This window comes from Dendrobates tinctorius, unplaced genomic scaffold (genome assembly GCF_039654945.1).
Source record: "Dendrobates tinctorius isolate UK_male_01 unplaced genomic scaffold, ASM3965494v1 ptg000166l, whole genome shotgun sequence".
NCBI classification, from domain to species: Eukaryota; Metazoa; Chordata; class Amphibia; order Anura; family Dendrobatidae; genus Dendrobates; species Dendrobates tinctorius.
The window spans coordinates 6,237,446-6,249,017 of NW_027361833.1; positions in this window are offsets into that span (position 1 = coordinate 6,237,446).

An 11,572-nucleotide genomic window follows, 5' to 3' on the forward strand; every position below is an offset into this window, starting at 1 on the left:
TGATCCCAAGTACAGAATACATACTATGTGGCAAAACCCTAGTATCAGACTAGGATAACAATGGATTAAAAACACATGTGACATGCACAAATGTGAACAAGTCGGTCGGACAGTGTTCACACCACCCACTGACTGAAACACAAAAAGAAAGCACAGAATAACAAATGTGCAAAAATACCCTGCAGTAAAAAATATGACAATAATCAGCAAGTGCTGGTAAAAAGATGACAACAAATACAGGATATTTAGTCAATACTTTTTTTGCACAAAAGTGTATACCCAGCCACTCCACCTCGTCAAGGTAACCCTTAATGGAGCATTCCCTTTACCAGCACTAGCTGATTATTGTCATATTTTTTACTGCAGGGTATTTTTGCACATTTGTTATTCTGTGCTTTCTTTTTGTGTTTCAGTCAGTGGGTGGTGTGAACACTGTCCGACCGACTTGTTCACATTTGTGCATGTCACATGTGTTTTTCATCCATTTTTTTCCTTGCTTTTGCATGGTTTGAGAGACCCCACCCCTCTCTTGTGTGACATGCACATAAAGAGCCGTCTTACACCACGTGCCCATACTAGGAAGCGCCTGTCTTAATCCTGTTCATTTAAACACTGTTCATATGTTCAGGTTTTAAATACATTAGATAGGGACTGCTCCATTAAGGGTTACCTTGACGAGGTGGAGTGGCTTGGTATACACTTTTTTGCAAAAAGACGTATCGACTAAATACCCTGTATTTGTTGTCATCTTTTTACCAGCACTTGCTGATTATTGTCATATTTTTTACTGCAGGGTATTTTTGCACATTTGTTATTCTGTGCTTTCTTTTTGTGTTTCAGTCAGTGGGTGGCGTGAACACTGTCCAACCGACTTGTTCACATTTGTGCATGTCACATGTGTTTTTAATCCATTGTTATCCTAGTCTGATACTAGGGTTTTGCCACATAGTATGTATTCTGTACTTGGGATCACGTTATTTATAGCCTTCTAAGGCTGCTGTAACTTCTTCGCATCTTCCTATTTATCGGTCTAAAAGCAAGCTACTTGGCATTTTACCTTTTTATTAAAATTCCTCTCCATTAAAAACAGAAGGCTTTTTAATTGCATAGTTTGCAGCAGGGCTGTGGAGTCGGTAAAAAATGGACCGACTCCTAAAATATATAATAATTTGGGTACAGTAGTTCAATGCAGTTTGTGGGGAATATTTTTTTCATAAGAATTTGGGAAAGTTATGAAATGTCCTATAAATGTCTGTCCTATTCCTGATCTACGGTATAGACTTTTAGCTGAGCTGAATCTGTGCTGCAGTTTATGTTCGTGATAAGTAGTGAAGCCTCCTCTACAGATAAGGGGAAAAAAATAACAAACACCCAGGGAAGGAAAGCCTGCATTAAGGGTCCCGTTTCACTTAGCGACGCACCAGCAATCCTGACGACGATACGACCTGGTAAGGATCGCTGGTGCGTCGCTAAATGGTTGCTAGTAAGCTGTCAAACAGGCAGATCTCTTCAGCAATGCAGCAACGATTCAGCGATCCATATAACGACCTCGCCGGTCATTGGCTTTTCAAACAAATCCCGCCTGCGTCTCTGAGTTCTGCGTCTCCAACGAGGTCGCTCGTCGGGGTCAAACACAGCGATGCACGATGGCCAGCGGGACACCAGCGATCAAAAAATGGCCCAGGACATTTGTGCACGATCAGCGATATCCAGCGGGGGGGCCGGTCGGCGCTGCGTGTCATATGTAGCGAGATCGCTGATGCGTCACAAAATCGGTGACGCTTCAGCGATCTCGCTAGCGATCTCGCTATGTGAGAAGGGGGCTTTAATCACAGAACTTCTGGAGTGAACAGGTACTCAGGATTAAGGCAAGTACTAATTAATGCATATGTAAACTTTCAATAAACTGCATAAATCAATAGTCCAGTGTATGTCTCTGTATGCTTGCTATTTTAGTTTGTTTTTCCTCTTAGCTACTGTTTGGAGAAATTAGCTGCTCTGATGACTTACCGTATATACTTGTGTATAAGCCGACCCCCCTAATTTTGTCACAAAAAACTGGGAAAACTTATCGACTCGCGTATAAGCCTAGGGTGGGAAATGACGAAGCTATTGGTAAATTTCAAAAATAAAAATACATGCTCCATAATAACATACCGTATGCCCCATATAAAGCTGCAAAGGCCCCATAACATGCTCCATAATAACATATGCCCCAAATAATGCTGCACAGTGAGTGGCCCCTTATAATGATGCACTGTGAGTGGCCCCTTATAATGTTGCACAGTGAATAGTGGCCCCTTATAATGTTGCACAGTGAATAGTGGCCCCTTATTATGCTGCACAGTGAGTGGCCCATTGTAATGCTGCACAGTGAGTGGCTCCTTATAATGCTGCACAGTGAGTGGCCCCTTGTAATGCTGCACAGTGAGTGGCCCCTTGTAATGCTGCACAGTGAGTGGCCCCTTGTAATGCTGCACAGTGAGTGGCTCCTTATAATCCTGCACAGTGAGTGGCCCCTTGTAATGCTGCACAGTGAGTGGCCCCTTGTAATGCTGCACAGTGAGTGGCCCCTTATAATGCTGCACAGTGAGTGGCTCCTTGTAATGCTGCACAGTGAGTGGCCCCTTGTAATGCTGCACAGTGAGTGGCCCCTTGTAATGCTGCACAGTGAAGAGTGGCCCCTTGTAATGCTGCACAGTGAATCGAGGCCCCATATAATGCCGCACAGTGAGTGGCCCCTTATAATGCTGCACAGTGAGTGGCTCCTTGTAATGCTGCACAGTGAGTGGCCCCTTGTAATGCTGCACAGTGAGTGGCCCCTTGTAATGCTGCACAGTGAAGAGTGGCCCCTTGTAATGCTGCACAGTGAATCGAGGCCCCATATAATGCCGCACAGTGAAGAGTGGCCCAATATAATGCTGCATAGTGAGTGGCCCCTTGTAATGCTGCCCAGTGAGTGGCCCCAATTTTGCAGGTAGCATAAGGTAATCCAATACTGTTTGCTGCTGCTGCCGCTACCTCAATAAAAAAAAAGAAAAAAAACTACTCACCTCCATTGCTGCCGCTGCTCATCAGCGTTGCCGGCTCTGCAGTGACTGTTCAGGCAGAGGGCGGTACTAACTTCGTCATAGCGTCCTGTGACCTGAATGTCACTGCAGAGGATGCAAGACAGCAGACCGGAGCGCAGTGGTGGAACAAGAGACAGGTGAATATGGCTCCCCCGTCATACTCGCCCCTCCTGGTCTCTGCAGAACTCCTGCCTGTTCCGTGTTCTCGGCGCCGCACTGCTCTAGCCTCTTCCTGCTTTCAGCGGTCACGTGGTACCGCTCATTAAACTCATGTATATGCGCATATTCATGAGTTTAAAGAGCGGTACCACGTGACCGCTGAAAGCAGGAAGAGCAGGGGCTCCGAGAGCATGGAACGGGCAGGAGGGTTGCAGAGGCCACGTCAGGGGAGGTGAGTATGATTTCTGACACCCCCGCTCCCCCTCCCCGGCCGACCCCCGGTATATGACTCGCGTATAAGCCGAGGGGGGGGGGGGGACTTTCAGCCTAAAAATGGGCTGAAAATCTCGGCTTATACGGTATATACACTATCCATAGACTATAAGGGGAAAAACTGTTTTCTAACATCTCAAATTCGGAAATACAGTAACAGGATCGATGAGGACATATATATTTATGTATGTGTGTTCTGGAATTTGATTCAGCACAAACATACTCCCTCCCTCCTCCCCTCTTCATAGACTGTGAAGAAATATGATGTGAAGCACTTAGTGAGCTGTACTCTGAGACAAGTGTGACATTGAGGCTATGTACCCACGCTGAGAAACACAAGAACGACAACAATGGAGCCTACAACCCATAATGACAAGTCTGTATAATTTCATTAAATATAAAAATATTTTTATTAAATTACATACAGAACGACGGACTACAATTATTTAATTCATGTGATAACCAAACTAGAGAACAGATGGTATAGATCAAGTTGCACCGGTTAAAAATACAGCGTACTGTTACATGATCCAGCAAAAAGCACCACCCTAAAATACATACACATCATGATGAGAGACCGTGTTGATAAAACTAGATAGTCATATATAATACCAGTGCCATCTCAAACATGACAAAAATCTGTCCACAAAGTAGCGAGCATAAGGGGGATAGCAAAATCAAATGGTCAATTACCTATGCTGGAGTCCATGAACCAGTACGCGCCCCTACGCGCGTTTCGCGTTAGCTTCTTCGGGGGAAAGGAAAAACCGGGTATGCTGAATGTCCCTCTCATGCCTCATTATGGAAAATGCATGCATCGAAGCATCGCTTGGAATGTGATTGACAGGTTGGTCACACTTGTCAAACATAGTGTTTGACTAGTGTGACCAACTTTTTACTATTGATAAGAGAAAAGAAACTGGGTCTGAGCAGAAAAAGTAAATTAATGTGCATGCAAAATGTAATTGCATATGAACACATGACCTTTACACAGAGAAAACCAAAAGCAAAACGGGATGGCTTCTACATTATTTTGATCAAAATTATGTTAACTAAATACCCTTATTATTACTATTATTACTACCTTCATGCAATTTTTGCAATATATTTTTTTACTTTTTTATTCCAGGATATTTGTTTTGTGTTTTGCTTTTGGTTTTTTCTTTTTTTACTATTGATGCTGTCAGTGCAGCATCAATAGTAAAAGATAGAATGTTAAAAATAATTTAAAAAAATTCGTGATATTCTCACCTTCCGGCATCCCGTGCAGCGTCCCCAGGCCTCAGCGATGCTCCCGTTCCCAGCGATGCCTTGCGACTAAGACCTTGGATGACGTAGTGGTCTCGCGGTACTGTAGCGGTCTCTTGATACTATAGTGGTCTCGCGAGACCGCTACATCATCACAAGTCCATGCCGCAAGGCATTACTGCGAACGGGAGTTGGTGGGAGCATCGGTAAGACTGTGCGGGACGCCGGAAAGTGAGTATAACCCGATATTTTTATTTGAATTCTTTTTTTTTACAGGTATATGGTACCCAGGGCTTGGAGGACAGTCTCCTCTCCACCAGACCGTGGGTACATGCGGAAAGTAAATGGATCAATGTATTCCTATGGGTACGGAATCGCGGCGATTCCGCAAAAATAATGAGCCTGCTGCATTTTTTTCACTATGCGATTCCGCCGCGGAAAAAAACACAGCATTAGCACAGCATGTGCGGAATGCCATAGAATGCATGGGGTGCGTTCTGTATGTGTTTACGCAGCGTTTTTGCGGCAAAAAATGCGGCAAAAACGCATACAATCCGCAACGTGGGTACACAGCCTGAAAGTTCAGAGTAAAGCTATCAACATATTTTACAAACTTTATACTTATCATCTGTCCTATTGATTTATGCAAAGATTGTTATATTTCTATCCTAAATTATAGAGTGCATGATTCCCTATTCTTGCAAGAATATCAATATACCTTATTTTTTTTACAGGACAAAATTATTTTTGAGTGAATTTACATAATTACAAAATGTCTAAGAAGCATCTTATGAAGTCAGCTGTGTTTGAGCATTTCAAAGTGACACAAGATAAAAAAACATTTTGTGTGTCGGTGTATAAGTGACCCAGATGAAAACAAATGCTGTGATGCCAAAATGATTGCATACTCAGGCAGCGATAAAAATGTTCCTTCAAAAGCTTCCAATCCAAAAAGACATTTACAACGCTGCCACCCAGAAGTTTACAAAGCTGTGATTGAAAAAGATCACAGCACCACAAAGAAACCAGAGCCCAGCACTTCCTGCCAGGCAAAGGAGGAGGAAAGAGCATCTCAAACATCAGTTAGAAGATATTTTGTAAGTGACGAAGTTACTGTGAAAATGGCAGCAGATGTGTTTAAAAGACAGCTCATTGAGCTTGTTGTGAAGGACAGTGTACCTGTTACGACTTGGCGAGGCGAGCTTCCTGGAGTGGAACCTCTAGGTCGTGGTACCGAGCCCCCCCGGGTGAGCGAGCCAGGTGGAACCAACTCCTATACAGGGATCATAAAGAGCAGGCCCAGGGGCTTCAAATACCATGACAGCTGATACCAAGAGGGGCTGGCTTGTAGAGAAGCAGAGAAATACCAACTGGACCGAGACAGCCGGGAAAGGCCGAGCTGACGAGGAGGACTAGATGCAGGGACGGCATTCATGGGAGTCTTAGGAAGGGACAGGCGAGGAAGTTGCTGGACCAAGGATAGAACCATTACAGGAACTGCATAGCCGGGTATGGGACCATGAAGACACCAGGACGGAGCAAACACTGGAGGCAGAGAGAAAACGGCTGAGGGAACACAAGCAGGGAAAAGGATAAATCTCTAAATAGCAGAAAACACAGGCCTAACAACAGGTACAGGGATACACTGAAATCAGGCGCCTCCGCTAAAGGAAAGTGGCCTGATATACCTGGACACAGCAGCCATTGGTCCACCGGTGCTTCCGGGTCAGGGCATCACTGTGGATCAAAGAGATGGCGAGGCGCGTGGCCTACGACGAATGCGCAGGGAGTGCAGTGCCGCTGCCAGCCGCGAACCCCTCAGTGCTGGAGAAACACACTGCGAGCCCCGACCAGCGAGATGCCGCAACACTGGAGCAGGAAGGTGAGTACCCAGGAGCAGACCAGCGGGTGTAATTGTACCTCCGCTTATGCCGCCCCCTTCTGAGATTGACCAAAAATTTACCAAGAATGCGAGGTGCGTCAATATTCTTCTATGGCTCTCAAGATCTCTCCTCTGGCCCAAATCCTTTCCAATCAATAAGAAAAATGTTTTCCCTCTAATTTTTTTCATGGCAATAATATCCTTTACCTCAAAGATATTGTCGGTACCAACCGGCTGGGAGGCAGAGAGAGGTGCGGAATGGAATCGGTTTAGTACCACTGGTCTTAGGAGAGAGACATGGAAGGTGTTCGGGATTTGGAGCGAAGCAGGCAACCTCAACCTATAGGCGACATCATTAAGGCTATGTGCACACGTTGCAGAATTTCTGCGGCAATTCCGCAACTCACTGCCGCGGGAAATACGCTAGAACTCCGCATGCGTAATTCCTGCAGATTTCCTGCGTTTTAGCTAGCATTTTGCAATCGTAATTACCTTGCAGAATGCTAGCATTTTCCAAGCAATCTGTAGCATCGCTTGGAAAACTGATTGACAGGTTGGTCACACTTGTCAAACATAGTGTTTAACTAGTGTGACCAACTTTTTACTATTGAGGCTGCCTATGAGCTGTTTTAATGTCCCGTTAAAGCGTTCACACAACCCATTGGTTTGCGGGTGGTACGGGGCGCTTCTAATGGACTTTACGCCGCACAGCTTCCACAGTTGGTTGGTCACCTCTGCTGTAAACTGGGTACCCTGGTCTGAGATAATCTCCTGGGGAAATCCAACCCGTGAGAAAACCTGCAGCAGGGCGGCCGCCACCGTCTCTGCCAGTATGTTAGTTAACGCAACCGCCTCTGGATACCGTGTGGCATAATCTACCACTGTCAATATATACTTTTTCCCGGATGGACTGGGTTTGGCTAACGGTCCTATCACATCGAGCGCTACTCGGCTAAATGGTTCCTCCACAATGGGGAGGGGACGTAATTTGGCCTTGCATCGATCCCCCCTCTTGCCAATGCGCTGACAACTGTCACAGGTCTGGCAGTACTGATGAACATCATAGGTTACCCCCGGCCAAAAGAAGTTTTGTGTCAGACGATGCCTGGTGCGACTGATGCCGAAGTGCCCGGCCAAGGGTATATCATGAGAGATTCGCAGTAGCTCCTGCCTATACTTCTTGGGAACTACCAGCTGTTGTTTTATAGTGGGGCTCGTCCCTGTGTGGTGCTGCTCTGTGATCCGGTAGAGGAGTCCCTGCTTCCATACAAACTGTTCCCCTTCTAGTACTCCTCTCCCCTCCTGTGCCTTCCCATGATATCCCTCCAATGAAGGATCCTCAAGTAACTCCCTCTTAAATTCATCTGGGGTGGCCCAAGAAATGTGTCTGGCTATGGGAATACGTGCAGGGCTGGGATGTCTTACCTGGGCCTCCTCTGAGTATGATTCCGCCTCCGCAGCTCGAGCTTGTCTCCGTGTGGTCACAGGATAGGTCTCAGCCAGAGGAGCCACCGAGAATGCAGACAACATGGGCCCCAAGTCATTTCCCAGCAAGACGTCTGCAGGCAAATCCTCCATCAAGCCAACCTCAACTAGGCCATCCCCGACTCCCCAGTTCAGGTGAATCCTGGCAGTGGGTAGTCGATGTATGGCTCCCCCTGCTACACGGACTGCCACTGTCCGGTCCATCTTCTCTTGGTCCCGGACGAGATGAGGCTTCACAAGGGTCAAAGTTGCTCCGGAATCTCTTAGTCCCTGCATACGTTTCCCATTAACCCACACGACCTGTCGATGCTGTTGTCGATTATCTGCCCGGGCTGCTTGCACGGGGTCTACTTCATGCAGCACTTCCTCCATCTCTTCCACCCCTTGGTTAATCGTAGCCCCCAATGCCGGGTCAGCTTCGCCTTGGTAGCAGTGTACAGCAGCCCGGCTGAAGGTAGCTGTTCCCGCCATTGGCCACTGGGTATGCTGAGTCCGGTTGGGACATTGTCTTTGCAGGTGGCCCAGCTGACGACAGGTGTGGCATCGCGCCCCAGGGGGACTGTTGTAGGCCGGGTTTCTAGCTGGTCCCCCTACAATCTTCGGTGGTTTGGGACCCTCCAGGTTCATGGGCGGGCCCTAGTGACCACCTTTGATCCGGAGAACTGCGGCCTCCTGGCATCATGATGTTCATCGGCCAGACGAGCGGCTTCCTCAAGAGTCGTTGGCCGCGTGTCCCGAAGCCATTCCTGTGTCTCGGGGTTTAGTCCATTAAAGAATTGTTCTGACAGGAAGAGCTGGAGGACGTCCTCCTTAGTGGTTGCTTGGTTCCCTTGTACCCACTGTAGCAGTGACCGCCGTAATTTACAGGCCCATTCAGCGTGGGTATCGGTTACGCGTTTTATAAGTCCACGGAACTTTTGGCGGTAGGCCTCTGGTGTCAGCGCATACCGGGCCAAGATCACTTCTTTGATCCGCTCATAGTCCATGCAGTCCTCATCAGGTACCGTGCGATAGGCGTCCGCTGCCCGGCCTGTCAGCTTGCTGGCCAGAATCTGAACCCGTTCCTCCGGCTTTACTTGATGAAGAGCACACTGCCGCTCAAAGTCCTGCAGAAAGCCATCAATGTCTTCCTCTGCCTCCCCCAACTGTCGGAAGGCATTATACTGGATCTTTTTGTGGCTTACTGTTGAAGGTACCTGGTCGAAGGCCAGAGCTCCCCCTGCTCGCTGACTCTCCTCTCTCCGCTCTGCCATCTCCATCTTGGTCAGCTCCACTTTGGTCCGCTCTGCCATCTCCATCTTGGCTAGCTCTATCCTGGTCCGCTCGGCCATTTTTTCCTTCAGATCAGTACGCACATCAGCCATCACCTCTCGTATGATCTCTACTGCAGGGTTTGGGCCATAGAACGCCAGTCTGTTCTTTACCTCCCACATTCACATTGGGGGGCGCTGCACTGTCGTGTTCCATGATGGCTGCTATCAAATCCGCTTTTGTTTTGCTGCTGGCGATCAACCCTCGGGCTTCCACCAGGTCTTTTAATGTAGTCCTCTTTAACTTCTGGTAATTATTTTCCATTCATTCCTTTCCTCCTGTAGAAGGGGTATCAAATCCCGCTGGCTGCCACCAGTGTAACGAGGTCTTCCAAGCTGGGGTACCTCTTTCAGTACCACCCCGTGTTTTCGGAGGTCCGCTCTGCATTGGCTGGAGTCTGAATGATGGACGCTGGCTGGAATTCCTCTGAGTGCATGGGGACATATAAAATATCACTGCTTCTCCATGTATTTCCAGTCTGAGAACACTTTACTCACAGGACACAGAATATATCACACAGATACAGAGGGCCGACCAATAGACAAGCATCAGGCCAGACATGCATTACAAAAGCAGCAGGTGGCCGGAGCCTGCGTATGTTTACTATGGAAATTACAAAGGTAGGTGGAGGGCGGACACTGCTGATACATTAGGGACATGCATCTCACATGGAACCTATTATATATACATATAACTGCACAACATATTCTGGGTGCTGAGTGGTTCTGTATCAAGTACTATCCCGTATTTTCGGAGGTCCGCTCTGCGTAGGCTGGAGTCTGAATGAATTACGCTGGCTAGAATTCCTCTGAGTGCATGGGCACATATAAAAGATCACTGCTTCTCCATGTATTTCCAGTCTGACCACACTTTACTCACAGGACACAGAATATATCACACAGATACAGAGGGCCGGCCAATAGACAAGCGTCAGGCCAGACATGCATTTCAAAAGCCGCAGGTGGCCGGAGCCTGCGGATAGTTGCTGTGGGAATTACAAAGGTGGGGGGAGGGCGGACACTGCTGATACATTAGGGACATGCATCTCACATGGAACCTATTATATATACATATAACTGCACAACATATTCTGGGTGCTGAGTGGTTCTGTAACACCCGCGATTCCGCACAAAGAATGAGCATGCTGCGTATTTTTCCGCGATGCTATTTTGCCGTGGAAAAATACACAGCATTAGCACAGCATGTGCGGAATGCCATTGAATACAATGGCTTGCTTATTTTATGCGTTTTTGCAGCATTTACGCGGCAAAAACACAATATACGTGGGAATTCCGGATGTGAGCACATAGCCTTACACCTCCAAGGATCTCAAAGGGACCAATGTACCGCGGGCCCAACTTGTACGAAGGGACCTTCAGTCTGATATATTTGGACGAGAGCCAGACCTTTTCGCCCGTAAGGTAGGGTGGAGGATACAGCCGCCTTTTATCAGCTTGACTCTTCATCCGATCACCAGCTCTTTTTTAGTGCTGCCGTGGCCTCACGCCAAATTTTAGAAAACTCCGTGGATAATGAGTCAGCTGCAGGTACCTCGGAGGCAGAGATTACTGGAAGGGGAACACCAGAATGTCATCCAAACACAACAAAAAATGGAGACTTAACTGAGGACTCGCTAGTATGGTTGTTATATGCGAACTCTGCCCAGGGAAGATGGTCGACCAGGTCATCTTGGTGGGCGTTGGGAAAATGACGCAGGTATCCTGTCAATGCCTGATAAGTTCGCTCCACCTGACCGTTGGACTGCGGATGGTAAGCGGAGGAGAAATCTAGCGACACGTCCATGAGTTTGTGCTCTCCAAAACCGGGAGGTGAACTGAACCCCTCGGTCAGACATGACGCGTCGAGGTAATCCATGGAGCCTGAAGATTTGATGGCTGAGTATTTTGACTTACTCTGGGGCTGAGGGTAGTCCAGGCAGAGGGACAAAATGTGCCATTTTGGAGAAGTGGTCCACAACCACCAGGATAACTGTACAACCTGAGGAGCGAGGCACGTCGGTGATAAAAATCCATGGCTATGTGTTCCCAGGGAACCGCAGGTACTGGCAAAGGGAGTAGCAAGTCAGAGGCGGCCGTCATGGGACTTTGTCTTTAGCACGGGAGGGGCAGGAAGCAACGAAGTA